We start from the raw sequence: 15,624 nt of genomic DNA, 5'->3' as shown, positions 1-15,624 counted from the left end.
AAATCTATTCTCGAGATGGTCTCTAAATTCAGGAGGGATATACTCAAGGTCATACTTTGGCTCTCATCAACTTGTTCTAATTTTTTTCAGTTTCAACTTGAACTTGCATATGAGCAATTGATGATCTGTTCCGCAGTCAGCCCCTGGCCTTGTTCTGACTGATGATATTGAGATTTTCCATCGTCTCTTTCCACAGATGTAGTTGATTCGTTTTCTGCGAATTCCGTCTGGTGAGGTGCGTATATATAGTCTTCACTTATCTTGTTGAAAAAAGGTATTTGAAATGAAGAAGTCATTGATCTCGTAAAATTCTCTCACGCGGTCTCCAGCAGCATTTCTATTACCAAGGCCATATTTTCCAACTACTGATCCTTCTTTGTTTCCAACTTCCACATCCTAATCACCAGTTATTATCAGTGCATCCTGATTGCACGTTCAGTCAATTGCAGACTGCAGAAGTTGGTAAAAATCTTCAATTTCTTCATCTTTGGCCTTAGTGGTTGGCGGGTAAATGTGAATAATAGACATATTAACTGGTTTTTCTTGTAGGTGTATGACTATTATCCTATCACTGACAGCGTTGTACTTCAGGATAGATCTTGAAATGTTCTTTTTGACGATGAATGCAACGCCATTCCTCTTCAAGTTGTCATTGCTGGCATAGTAGACCATATGACCGTCCAATTCAAAATGGCCAATACCAGTCTGTTTCAGCTCACTAATGCCTAGGATATCACTGTTTATGTGTCCGATTTCATTTTTGAAGACCTCCAATTTTCCTAGATTCATACTTCATATGTTCCATGTTCCGAGTATTAATGGATGTTTGCATCTGTTTCTTCTCATTTTGAGTTGTTCATCAGAAAATGAGGTCCTGAAAGCTCAACTCCATCCATGTCATTGAGGTCGACTCTACTTGGAGGAGGCAGCCCTTCCACAGTCGTCTTTTGAGTGCCTTCCAACCTGGGGGGCTCATCTTCCAGCACTATATCAGACAATATTCCACTGCTATTCATAAGGTTTTCACTGGCTAGTTCATTTAAGAAGTATACCGCTGGGTCCTTCTTCCTAGTCTGTCTTAGTCTGGAAGCTCAGCTGAAATCTGTCCACCATGGGTGACCCTGCTGCTATTTGAATACTGGTGACGTAGCTTCCAACATCACATGCAAGTCCCCACAGTACAACAACAAACTGACAGATGCACGGGGGTATTACAGGGTAGGCAAATAATATGTTTTCCCTTCCTTCTCAGAGGGTTTAAGAGAGAAAAAAAGAGCTGTGGATGGAAGGGATCCTCAGATGGCATCTTCCTCACTAAAGGCAAAGAGGCTTGAAAGCATCTGTTCAGGGAACCAGAAGTCAGAGGGAGAAGGAGCTCTCCTAAGGATGAAGACAGCAGTGGTCACACAGACAGGTGAGCTAAGAAAGATTAAGACCTGGCTCCATTCACTTTCTGGTAAATAACAGGGTGTGCTTTACTATTTAATTTAGCCATCTTTCTCACTTTCACTTTTTCAATTACTTTCCCCCCCTCTCCATTCTACTCCCAATGTGTTTCCTTACTAAGTTAATGAAAAGTATCTTTTAAGAAAAACACCAGATCTATTTGCTGTTTCAGGTTTGCGAGGGAAATGGAAACATTAAGACCATCTTCCTCTCCATCCCTGGTATAGGAGAGCGAGAAAAACAGGTCAGAAACAGCAGCTAGCTTGTGGCAGTTACAAGATGAGCTTGAGGCCTCCAGAAGGAAAGACAGGGAAACCACCTAGAGATCAAGAAATAAACCTAAGCTCAGGTCCTGAGTCCTAATAATGTGTCATGTAGCCTGAATCATCTCACCCACAAAATGGTGTGTACATGTATGACTGTGGGTATGAGAGCCCATGTGTTCAAGGAGCTCAAATTTACACTTTTGGCACTATCTACGAATGAGGTTATTCATATACAAAGATACACTGACAAATATTTAAAATATGCAAAACTTCATAATCCTTGTATTGTTTAAGTATACTGGCAGCTTCAAAAACGAGAAATGGTCCAGGTCTCCGTCCTCCTCTGAGAGGTCCTAGTCAGACCATGCTCTCTGTAACCAGACAATTAGGACACCACATACAATTTATCCAGAACATTGGCCAAATTCCTATTCTTGGCCCCAAATAGCATTTACCAATTGGTAATTGGTCACATTAATAATACAGGCAAAAATGTTAAGTATAAAACCTTCCTGCTCAGCAGAAATACACTGGTCCCTGGGTAGGTCATAAAAGCTACTCTCGAGGGGCGGAGCCAAGATGGCGGACTAGGCAGACGTTACCTCGGATCCCTCTTACAACAAAGACACGGAAAAACAAGTGAATCGATCACATACATAACAATCTACGAACCCTGAACAACAAACACAGATTTAGAGACGGAGAACAAACTAATACGGGGAAGCAGCGATTGTTTCCAGAGCCTGGAGCCAGCGTACCAGTCAGGTACGGCACAAGCACAGAGACCTGCTCCACCCCCCTGAACTAACCCCGGGAGGGGGACCAGCAGGTTCCACGGGCGGCGTGGGACGCAGCCGGTAGGAGAAGTCCCTGGGAGGCAGTGACTGATCTTGGAGCAGAAAAGAGCAGCATCCGAGCCGGGGAATCGTCCCGCAGGGATTTGGACTGGACGCAGGCAGCTTCATTAACATCTGAATAGCCTGAGCCAGAGGGAGAACTCTGATAGTGATCTGACTGCAGTTTTTTTTTAGCGGATTTTCTGGAAAAACTAGTTTCCCAGTGATGGCTCGGAGACAACAATCCATATCAAACCACTTAAAGAAGCAGACCGGGACAGCTTCTCCAACCCCCCAAACAAAAGAATCAAAATCTTTCCCAAATGAAGATACAATCTTGGAATTATCAGATACAGAATATAAAAAACTAATTTACCGAATGCTTAATGATATCACAAATGAAATTAGGATATCTGCAGAAAAAGCCAAGGAACACACTGATAAAACTGTTGAAGAACTCAAAAAGATTATTCAAGAACATACTGGAAAAATTAATAAGTTGCAAGAATCCATAGAGAGACAACATGTAGAAATCCAAAAGATTAACAATAAAATAACAGAATTAGACAACACACTAGGAAGTCAGAGGAGCAGACTCGAGCAATTAGAATGCAGACTGGGACATCTGGAGGACCAGGGAATCAACACCAACATAGCTGAAAAAAAATCAGATAAAAGAATTAAAAAAAATGAAGAAACCCTAAGAATTTTGTGGGACTCTATCAAGAAGGATAACCTGCGGGTGACTGGAGTCCCAGAACAGGGAGGGGGGACAGAAAACACAGAGAAAATAGTTGAAGAACTCCTGACACAAAACTTCCCTGACATCATGAAAGACGAAAGGATAGCTATCCAAGATGCTCATCGAACCCCATTTAAGACTGATACAAAAAGAAAAACACCAAGACATATTATCATCAAACTCGCCAAAACCAAAGATAAACAGAAAATTTTAAAAGCAACCAGGGAGAAAAGAAAGGTTTCCTTCAAGGGAGAATCAATAAGAATATGTTCTGACTACTCAACAGAAACCATGCAGGCAAGAAGGGAATGGGACGACATATACAGAACACTGAAGGAGAAAAACTGCCAGCCAAGGATCATATATTCAGCAAAACTCTCTCTGAAATATGAAGGCGAAATTAAGATATTTACAGACAAACACAAGTTTAGAGAATTTGCAAAAACCAAACCAAAGCTACAAGAAATACTAAAGGATATTGTTTGGTCAGAGAACCAATAATATCAGATATCAGCACAACACAAGGTCACAAAACAGAACGTCCTGATATCAACTCAAATAGGGAAATCACAAAAACAAACAAATTAAGATCAATTAAAATATATATATATATATATATATATATATATATACACACATAACAGGGAATCATGGAAGTCAATAGGTAAAAGATCACAATAATCAAAAAGAGGGATTAAATACAGGAGGCATTGAACTGCCATATGGAGAGTGATACAAGGCGATATAGAACAATACAAGTTAGGTTTTTACTTAGAAAAATAGGGGTAAATAATAAGGTAACCACAAAAAGGTATAACAACTCTATAACTCAAGATAAAAACCAAGAAAAACGTAACGACTCAACTAACATAAAGTCAAGCACTATGAAAATGAGGATCTCACAATTTACTAAGAAAAACGCCTCAGCACAAAAAAGTATGTGGAAAAATGAAATTGTCAACAACACACATAAAAAGGCATCAAAATGACAGCACTAAAAACTTATTTATCTATAATTACCCTGAATGTAAATGGACTAAATGCACCAATAAAGAGACAGAGAGTCACAGACTGGATAAAGAAACACGATCCATCTATATGCTGCCTACAAGAGACACACCTTAGACTTAGAGACACAAACAAACTAAAACTCAAAGGATGGAAAAAAGTATATCAAGCAAACAATAAGCAAAAAAGAAGAGGAGTAGCAATATTAATTTCTGACAAAATAGACTTTAGACTTAAATCCACCACGAAGGATAAAGAAGGACACTATATAATGATAAAAGGGACAATTGATCAGGAAGACATAACCATATTAAATATTTATGCACCCAATGACAGGGCTGCAAGATACATAAATCAAATTTTAACAGAATTGAAAAGCAAGATAGATACCTCCACAATTATAGTAGGAGACTTCAACACACCACTTTCAGAGAAGGACAGGACATCCAGTAAGAAGCTCAACAGAGACACGGAAGATCTAATTACAACAATCAACCAACTTGACCTCACTGACTTATACAGAACTCTCCACCCAACTGCTGCAAAATATACTTTTTTTTCTTGCGCACATGGAACATTCTCTAGAATAGACCACATATTAGGTCATAAAACAAACCTTTGCAGAGTCCAAAACATCGAAATATTACAAAGCATCTTCTCAGACCACGAGGCAATAAAACTAGAGATCAATAACAGAAAAACGAGGGAAAAGAAATCAAATACTTGGAAAATGAACAATACCCCCCTGAAAAAAGACTGGGTTATAGAAGACATCAAGGAGGGAATAAGGAAATTCATAGAAAGCAACGAGAATGAAAATACTTCCTATCAAAACCTCTGGGACACAGCAAAAGCAGTGCTCAGAGGCCAATTTATATCAATAAATGCACACATACAAAAAGAAGAAAGAGCCAAAATTAGAGAACTGTCCCTACAACTTGAACAAATAGAAACTGAGCAACAAAAGAATCCATCAGGCACCAGAAGAAAACAAATAATAAAAATTAGAGCTGAACTAAATGAATTAGAGAACAGAAAAACAATCAAAAGAATTAACAAAGCCAAAAGCTGGTTCTTTGAAAAAATTAACAAAATTGATAAACCATTGGCTAGACTGACTAAAGAAATACAGGAAAGGAAACAAATAACCCAAATAAGAAATGAGAAGGACCACATCACAACAGAACCAAATGAAATTAAAAGAATCATTTCAGATTATTATGAAAAATTGTACTCTAACAAATTTGAAAACCTAGAAGAAATGGATGAATTCCTGGAAAAACACTACCTACCTAAACTAACACATTCAGAAGTAGAACAACTAAATAGACCCATAACAAAAAAAGAGATTGAAACGGTAATCAAAAAACTCCCAACAAAAAAAAGCCCTGGCCCGGACGGCTTCACTGCAGAGTTCTACCAAACTTTCAGAGAAGAGTTAACACCACTACTACTAAAGGTATTCCAAAGCATAGAAAATGACGGAATACTACCCAACTCATTCTATGAAGCCACCATCTCCCTGATACCAAAACCAGGTAAAGACATTACAAAAAAAGAAAATTATAGACCTATATCCCTCATGAACATTGATGCAAAAATCCTCAACAAAATTCTAGCCAATAGAATCCAACAACATATCAAAAAAATAATTCACCCTGATCAAGTGGGATTTATACCAGGTATGCAAGGCTGGTTTAATATCAGAAAAACCATTAATGTAATCCATCACATAAATAAAACAAAAGACAAAAACCACACGATCTTATCAATTGATGCAGAAAAGGCATTTGACAAAGTCCAACACCCATTCATGATAAAAACTCTTACCAAAATAGGAATTGAAGGAAAATTCCTCAACATAATAAAGGGCATCTATGCAAAGCCAACAGCCAATATCACTCTAAAGGGAGAGAACCTGAAAGCATTTCCCTTGAGAACGGGAACCAGACAAGGATGCCCTTTATCACCGCTCTTATTCAACACCGTGTTGGAAGTCTTAGCCAGGGCAATTAGGCTAGACAAAGAAATAAAAGGTATCCGGACTGGCAAGGAAGAAGTAAAGTTATCACTATTTGCAGATGACATGATTATATACACAGAAAACCCTAAGGAATCCTCCAGAAAACTACTGAAACTAATAGAAGAGTTTGGCAGAGTCTCAGGTTATAAAATAAACATACAAAAATCACTTGGGTTCCTCTACATCAACAAAAAGAACACCGAAGAGGAAATAACCAAATCAATACCATTCACAGTAGCCCCCAAGAAGATAAGATACTTAGGAATAAATCTTACCAAGGATGTAAAAGACCTATACAAAGAAAACTACAAAGCTCTACTACAAGAAATTCAAAAGGACATACTTAAGTGGAAAAACATACCCTGCTCATGGATAGGAAGACTTAACATAGTAAAAATGTCTATTCTACCAAAAGCCATCTATACATTTAACGCACTTCCGATCCAAATTCCAATGTCATATTTTAAGGGGATAGAGAAACAAATCACCAATTTCATATGGAAGGGAAAGAAGCCCCGGATAAGCAAAGCACTACTGAAAAAGAAGAAGAAAGTGGGAGGCCTCACCTTACCTGACTTCAGAACCTATTATACAGCCACAGTAGTCAAAACAGCCTGGTATTGGTACAACAACAGACACACAGACCAATGGAACAGAATTGAGAACCCAGACATAGATCCATCCACGTATGAGCAGCTGATATTTGACAAAGGACCAGTGTCAATTAACTGGGGAAAAGATAGCCTTTTTAACAAATGGTGCTGGCATAACTGGATATCCATTTGCAAAAAAATGAAACAGGACCCATACCTCACACCATGCACAAAAACTAACTCCAAGTGGATCAAAGACCTAAACATAAAGACTAAAACGATAAAGATCATGGAAGAAAAAATTGGGACAACCCTAGGAGCCCTAATACAAGGTATAAACAGAATACAAAACATTACCAAAAATGATGAAGAGAAACCCGATAACTGGGAGCTCCTAAAAATCAAACACCTATGCTCATCTAAAGACTTCACCAAAAGAGTAAAAAGACCACCTACAGATTGGGAAAGAATTTTCAGCTATGACATCTCCGACCAGCGCCTGATCTCTAAAATCTACATGATTCTGTCAAAACTCAACCACAAAAAGACAAACAACCCAATCAAGAAGTGGGCAAAGGATATGAACACACATTTCTCTAAAGAAGATATTCAGGCAGCCAACAGATACATGAGAAAATGCTCTCGATCATTAGCCATTAGAGAAATGCAAATTAAAACTACCATGAGATTCCATCTCACACCAGCAAGGCTGGCATTAATCCAAAAAACACAAAATAATAAATGTTGGAGAGGCTGCGGAGAGATTGGAACTCTCATACACTGCTGGTGGGAATGTAAAATGGTACAACCACTTTGGAAATCTATCTGGCGTTATCTTAAACAGTTAGAAATAGAACTACCATACAACCCAGAAATCCAACTCCTAGGAATATACCCTAGAGATACAAGAGCCTTCATACAAAAAGATATATGCACACCCATGTTTATTGCAGCTCTGTTTACAATAGCAAAAAGTTGGAAGCAACCAAGGTGTCCATCAACGGATGAATGGGTAAATAAATTGTGGTATATTCACACAATGGAATACTACGCATCGATAAAGAACAGTGACGAATCTCTGAAACATTTCATAACATGGAGGAACCTGGAAGGCATTATGCTGAGCGAAATTAGTCAGAGGCAAAAGGACAAATATTGTATAAGACCAGTATTATAAGATCTTGAGAAATAGTAAACCTGAGAAGAACACATACTTTTGTGGTTACGAGGGGGGGAGGGAGGGAGGGGGGGAGAGGATTTTTTATTGGTTAATCAGTAGATAAGAACTGCTTTAGGTGAAGGGAAAGACAACACTCAATACATGGAAGGTCAGCTCAATTGGACTGGACCAAAAGCAAAGAAGTTTCCGGGTTAAAATGAATGCTTCAAAGCTCAGCGGAGCAAGCGCGGGGGTCTGGGGAACATGGTTTGAGGGGACTTCTAAGTCAATTGGCAAAATAATTCTATTATGAAATCATTCTGCATCCCACTTTGAAATGTGGCGTCTGGGGTCTTAAATGCTAACAAGCGGCCATCTAAGATGCAGCAATTGGTCTCAACCCACCTGGAGCAAAGGAAAATGAAGAACACCAAGCCCACACGACAACTAAGAGCCCAAGAGACAGAAAGGGCCACATGAACCAGAGACCTACATCATCCTGAGACCAGAAGAACTCGTTGGTGCCCGGCCACAATCGATGACTGCCCTGACAGGGAGGGAGCACAGCAGAGGACCCCTGAGGGAGCAGGAGATCAGTGGGATGCAGACCCCAAATTCTCATAAAAAGACCAAACTTAATGGTCTGACTGAGACTGGAGGAATCCCGGCGGCCATGCTCTCCAGACCTTCTGTTGACACAGGACAGGAACCATCCCCGAAGACAACTCATCAGAAAAGAAAGGGACTGGTCAGCGGGTGGGAGAGAGACGCTGATGAAGAGTGAGCTAATTATATCAGGTGGACACTTGAGATTGTGTTGGCAACTCTTGTCTGGAGGGGGGATGGGAGGACAGAGAGAGAGGGAAGCCGGCAAAATTGTCAAGAAAGGAGAGACTGAAAGGGCTGACTCAAGACGGGGAGAGTAAGTGGGAGTAGGGAGTGAGATATATGTAAACTTATATGTGACAGACTGATTGGATTTGTAAACATTCACTTGAAGCTTAATAAAAGTTATTAAAAAAAAAAAAAAAAAAAGCTACTCTCGAAGATTTAAAACAAAACAAAAAACCCTCCAAGCAATTTATAACCTATTCTAGGCTTATTTTCCTTCCAAAGCCATGTTTAGGTTAATGACAAATCAAAAAGTCTCTTTCTATGGAAATAACATATGAAGAAATGAAATATTAAGTTAAAATTCAGAGCAAACATTTTTTAAAACATACACAGCTAAGAGTGGTTTCCTGTTTTTAACTGTTAAATCTAACACCCCCTGAAAACTGTTATCTACAAAAGCAGGGAGGTGCTAACCTTAGGCCACCTTCAAGTCTCTTTGGAATTTCCACAGGTAACAGGCTGAGACATAAAACTGGGCTGACTGTGATCAGCTTTGCCCGGCAATATCACCAAAGGGATGTCACATCAGAGAACACCCTAGAACAAAAAAAGGAATCAGGAGAGGTACTTTCTCACCCAGGTGTGGGTGAGAAAAGGCATGAGAGTGTAGTGATTAGGATTTGGGGCTCTCGAAACATAGAAACCTGAGTACAAGTTTGAAATCTGCCATTTACTAACTGTATCATCCTGGGCAAGTTATTTTATGTGTCTCAGTTTTTTCATCTGTAAAATGAGACCACCACCTTCTGACTCATAGGGCTGCTCTGATAATTAAATAAGATACGTATGTAAGACACTCAGCATAGTGCCTGGCTCCAGGAGGTCTCAATAAATATAACAGCCTTTATTATTATTCATATACCAATTACATAACGAAATATTAATGAAAACAACCACCATCAAAACAACTCTGATCCAGAAGACCACCAGGATGCTGGGTCTTTTTACATCTCATTTACAAGCCTACCAAGAAGAGCACCAGAGTTCCACTCACACAGTGTCCCATGAATGACAACAATCAGGTCATTTCCCCTAAGCTTCCTTCTACTTGCCTCTCCAGGACTGCTCAGAACCACCTAAAGGAAGGTTGGCCACATGAGCTTCAGTCACAGTCATGTTCCACATTCATTCACTTAGTAGATCTATAGGGAAGAGATCATGAGTAGTTATTTTTTGTAACAGTGAAATACTACTCATGTGTGAAGGCTGCGATTCAATCTTTTTTCCTGCATAGCACATCTTAGGGATATACCACATTTACATCCGTATCAGTAGCTCCACTATAACCATGACTGAGTTTCAGGGGGAGAAGGATCAGACAATCAAAAAATACTTACTAAATGCAGACTGTGTTGGTTACAGTGACAAGGGATATAGTGATGAACAAAATAGTGTGCCCTTCACCCTTTAGGGAAACCAATCACCTAGCAATGTGTTCTATCACCCATTTTATATCATAACCTAGAAATACATGTGTGTTATGATTACATACCTATACATTAAGAGTGATGTATATGACTGAAAGTTTCATAAAACAATACCCTTACACTCTGATGTTTTCTTTTCTGATCTGGTATATTTTATATGCTGGTTGTGACCCACTGAATTACTTTTTAACACACTAAAGGTTCACAACCAACCACTGGAGAAACACTGGTCCGCCATGCCATGCCATGCCATGCCTTTTCTCTGCCCTCTGCACCCTTTAGGCATTATGTTAAAGACTCAACTAGTCCAACGTGACATTCCAACCAAAGTATAAGTACACTCAACAATCTATTTTCCCTGGAAAAAATAAAATGAACAGTCTTCAATTTTTCTCATGCTATGATTTTCTACTAGATATTTGCTTGTTCTGATGGAATGAAACCAAAAATACTAAAACCTCATGGAATGTTGATGATTCCCTTGTTTATTCTGGGAGGAAGAGAATGGCCCGACTCAGTGCCAAATCACCTCCAAAGCAGGATACTTCAAGCAATCCAATCAACACTTTTCATCCCTGCTCATCCTGGGGTATCCTAAGGTGCCATATGTGGAACTCTTGCAGAGATCAGTTTCCATCACTTAGTTTAACTCTGCAGGACAACTCCTTCCCCCCAAAAAAGACAACAAAGCTTCATTAACGCTGACCTCATTTATTTGGAATTTGGCATGAAATTTTTAAACAATTTTTATCCATATTTACCTTTGCCAGTCTAATAAGAAAGAGACTGATGAGCAAACTAAGAGCAAAAAGAAGACTGTAAGGAAAGTGTTTACCTTATTTAAGAGAACAAACTTGCCTAGCATCATGGTGCTCACAGCACAGTCAAACCAGCATGATAAATTCTCATTACAAATCACTCTTATCTTTTTCTTAAGGCAGGTTTGGCGGGATTTCTATTTGGCAAAACAGTTGAACTTGTTCAAAAATGCTATTTGTACTTTAATGAAGCTGAATTTATTTTAAAATAAGCTCTGATTCAGGGTAGCATATTCAGCTCTTTAATGAGTCCCTGAAGTTATTCTATATTAATAAGGTTTTATAGCATTAAATACCTTAATCCTTAAACACTGGTCTCACAAGCACAAACCTCAGATTTTTCTGTGTAAAGTAGATTGTACTAACATTTGCCTCCAAGAGTTGCAAAGAGTTTCATTTTCTTCCGCTCAAAATAAATTCATTATGCAAAAGAAATATTAAGTACTGCTTTACTTTTCTTAGAGCTCTGGTGGCACACTAGTTAACAGCTATGGCTGCTAACCAAAAGGTTGGTAGTTCAAATACACTAGCTGCTCCTTGGAAACCTATGGGGCAGTTCTACTCTGTCCTATAGAGTCACTATGAGTCAGAATTGACTCGAAGGCAACAGGTTTTTTTTTTTTGGTTTTACTTTCCTTAATCATAACCCCTAGTAAGATACCTCTAGAGTCATCTATTTAAATTCCCATTATGTTGCACATTAAATTCTTGGTTCTTTCTGGCTCTAATGAGGATTCAACCTTCCAATAATTTCAAATACTCTAGGGATTTTTCTTTAATTCTATAGTACCTCGGCTTGCATAAGCAAAACACGTACTTTCCCCAGATGCTCTTCTCTGTTATGTAAATGGAATGTTTCTATTACATTTTTTTCACTACATTCTATCTAGGATATAGTTAAAGAATAGCAAAGCGTGGGGCGGATAAGAAGGGTGAGAAACGGAGGAAGGAGGTAGAGCAAGGACAAACAGCTGACCCAAAATTATATTTAACATAGGTACAGACCAACAAGGTCATCATCATGCTAAAAGTATTACTGGTACCTGACCACAAAGATGATAGAAACTTTAGATTAATGAATCCATAAAAGTACAGTTCTTCAGATACCAAGATGGGCATTATCCAGGAGAAGTGACTGTTGAAGGACTTTGCTTGTTTTCCATAGTACTGAATACATGGAGCCATGGTGGCACAGTAGTTAAGAGCCTGGCTACTAACCAAAAGGTCGGCAGTTCGAATCTACCAGCTGCTCCTTGGAAACTCTATGCGGCAGTTCTACTCTGTCCTAAAGGGTTGCTATGAGTCAGAATTGACTCAATGGCAATGAGTTTGGTTTTTTTAATACATAGCCTCCTTAGTGACTAACTCATGATATTTCCACGTCAGAGAGTGAGGCTTGTGTTTCCCAAACTCAGCTTGACTGCAAGAACCACTGAGGAACTGCTAAATATAGGGGTTCCCAGTCACACTCCAGAGCTACTAGACCAGAATCTCTAGAGAAGAATCTGAATTTTCTAATTGATGGCCAATGTGGTCTATTACCTTTTTGCCTTTCTGCCAAGCACCATTCTACCACCATTTCAACCAAATGAGCCATCAGCTACTCTGATAAAGGAATGATTGCTTAAAAATAAAGTCTGGACAGAACTAAACCAAACCCCAGTGCCCTTGAGTCGATTCCAACTCATAGCGACCCTATAGGACGGAGTAGAACTGCCCCATTGAGTTTCCAACTGGACAGGACGACTAGATGTTAATTCGAAAAACCAGAGATTCAAACAGGTTCATCCTAGCTGACACTAATGATTCTACCCCAGATATAATGAATCAGTAGCTACATTTTAGCAAGATCCCCAGGTGATTCTTACATATAACTTCCTGGGAACTTGTTAGAAATTCAAATTCTTAGCAAGGGTTCAAATCGTAATGAACCTGTTTGAAACCCTGCAGAAAAACACAGGACTAAATCTCAACAAGGCAAAGAAGGAGGCAGATTATAATATCAATAGCCATGAAAAATGTTTGTGTAGGCTCAAATATTCAACCCATACATATCGTAAAAATCAGAAAGGGAAATAAAATGCAAACCCATGGCTATCCTCTCTCTCTAGCACAGTTTGGGATTATCTGTATATTCCAAATCTTCATACCATCCTGGGATTTAGGATTTAATAATCATCCAAAAGATGGCATGACTCTGTAAATACATTTACATTCTTTGGTTTCTTGAAAAGTAATAGCTTGGAATGAAGAAGGCTTAAAATAGAGGCCAACAATTCTTTCCTTTACAATACTAAGGGGCAGGCAGATGGCCACATCAGACGAAAGAGCAAATAATTGCCCTCTAGAATTCCTCCTGCAATTTTCATTTCACTTTTACCAAATACAACTTATATTAAAACAAACTTCATCTCTGAATTAAACCTTTAAAAAATTAAAGCTTTTATATATACATAAAGTCAGTCAGGGATGTTAGCCAAGAACTGATTTAGCAGTGTGTTTAAGTAATAAGAGCAACTCAAGTACATTCTGAACAGTAAATTCCTCTGAGGCAAACTTTTGACTCTCTGTTACTTGCTCTCTCTCTCCACACATTCTGCTCATTGTACAGTGCTGTGTACATTCACAGCACTTCATTAAAAAAAAAAAAAATGATGTAGACCTTGGCCTAGAGGCATCAATTCTTAGGCACAATTTCAAAGGTTAACTTGAACTGTGTTGGAATTATATGAAACTGCCCTCAAACGTACTGCTAAAATATTCTCATATTCAAAGTAACATGTGTAATAAAAGTGTGGAATATTATCTGGCCATTCTGAATGGGTTAACTTGTCAATAACCAAGGACTAATCTAAAAGTATCAACCTAATCTATTTCACAAGCGAGCCATATTCCTGCCCATGTTACTGAAAATTTCTAAAGTTGCAACTATTATTTTGAATAAAAAAATTTATCAATTCTCAGTTTTTCATGATAGTGAGGGGAAAAAAATTCATGAAATGGGTAATATAAGAAAACAAGCCATCTAAAATTATCTGGAAATGTTTTAATATTCGTGTTTCCTTGAAGGTTTGCTTTGATAACTGATTGAATTACATTTTTATTAAGCTAATATTGAAGTTCATGTTCGTTCTTTAAGCAAAAGTACCTGACACTAGGGAAAGAAGATGTCCATTTCATGTTCAAGATAATTTATTCAAGTAGCAGGCCAGGGATTTTTAAATGGCCCCAGACAACCAAATAGATAAATACAGGTGGCATTTCCTTCTTCTGCATAATGGGTATAAAATCTCCCTCACATCACCACAATTACTAAAGAAGATTAATTAAGAATATATGCTATTATACTTAGCAAATCCAACGTTGTCCAAAGATAAAGAACTACATTTGGGAATTCAACAGGTCCTCTTGTGACTGTTTAGCACATAAGCTTCCCAATCCTTGACACCATGACCACAAACAAGAAGGTAACAAGATCAGAGTTTCTGTAGGAATTCCAGTCAATCAAATTTGAGTTAACAACACTGAAAAGAGTCGCAACAATAACTGTAAAATAACTTACATCCTATGTGATGAGTAAGAAGGCACTCTGTACTAAAATGAGAAAGGAAATTGAGAAATCTTGCAGCGTTTCACACCACTTAGCAATAAAAATCATAAGGGAAGACAGCAAATATGTAACTAAACAGCAACAACAACAAAAAAGCTGACCACAAAGGATAACACCCAGCTTGCATAACCATTGTGTTTTTAATTATTTGATGGTGTTTGCTGTTATCTTCTGATGACTACGTGTATCTGCACTAACCAAAAAAAAAAAACCAAACCAAACCTGTTGCCATCTCGTCAATTCCAACTCATGGCAACCCTATTGTTTTATGAAATATACACAACAAAATTTGTTGAGACTAAAGTCATTCTTTAAAAAGAAAAACTACCCAGAAAAATATACACTGGCAGTTTACATGTGAAAATACTATCTAATCTGGGAAGAAAACTAAGGGTGCCTATACTTTCATTTCTGACCATCCATATGTTTTTTATACCTAGATAGCATCTTTCAGGAGAAGGCAAAGAAAAGCCCAGGCAAGAAAAACACTCAGCCTAAAACAGAATCTAGCGAGTTCTTTGCTCACGTAGTAGAGGAAGAGGGGAAGAAGCACTCAAATAAGGAAATCCAAGACTTCTTATCACATTGGAGGGGGAAAAAGCAGCTATTAAATCTATGTGGTACCTAAACAAGAATCTTAAAGTGTAAACAATGGGAACTGATAGCTGAAAACATGTTATAACATGTGGATAGTTACCATGACTCATGGCCATTGATTCACTGGTCACCCAAGAAACCACAGGTTGCTACGATATCCTTATAAAAACATCATATTATAATACTAGCCTTTAAAATAAATTTT

At 38.3% G+C, this 15,624-nt stretch overlaps 1 protein-coding gene across 3 annotated transcripts in view; it reads right to left on the bottom strand.

The window, feature by feature from the left end:
• BICC1 (BicC family RNA binding protein 1) overlaps positions 1–15,624 on the bottom strand; it is a 348,944-nt gene that overhangs the window by 129,614 nt on the left and 203,706 nt on the right. The window lies entirely within an intron of this gene.

This window comes from Loxodonta africana, chromosome 16 (assembly GCF_030014295.1).
Source record: "Loxodonta africana isolate mLoxAfr1 chromosome 16, mLoxAfr1.hap2, whole genome shotgun sequence".
Classification (NCBI taxonomy): Eukaryota; Metazoa; Chordata; class Mammalia; order Proboscidea; family Elephantidae; genus Loxodonta; species Loxodonta africana.
This window is presented reverse-complemented; position numbering and strand designations above follow the sequence as displayed.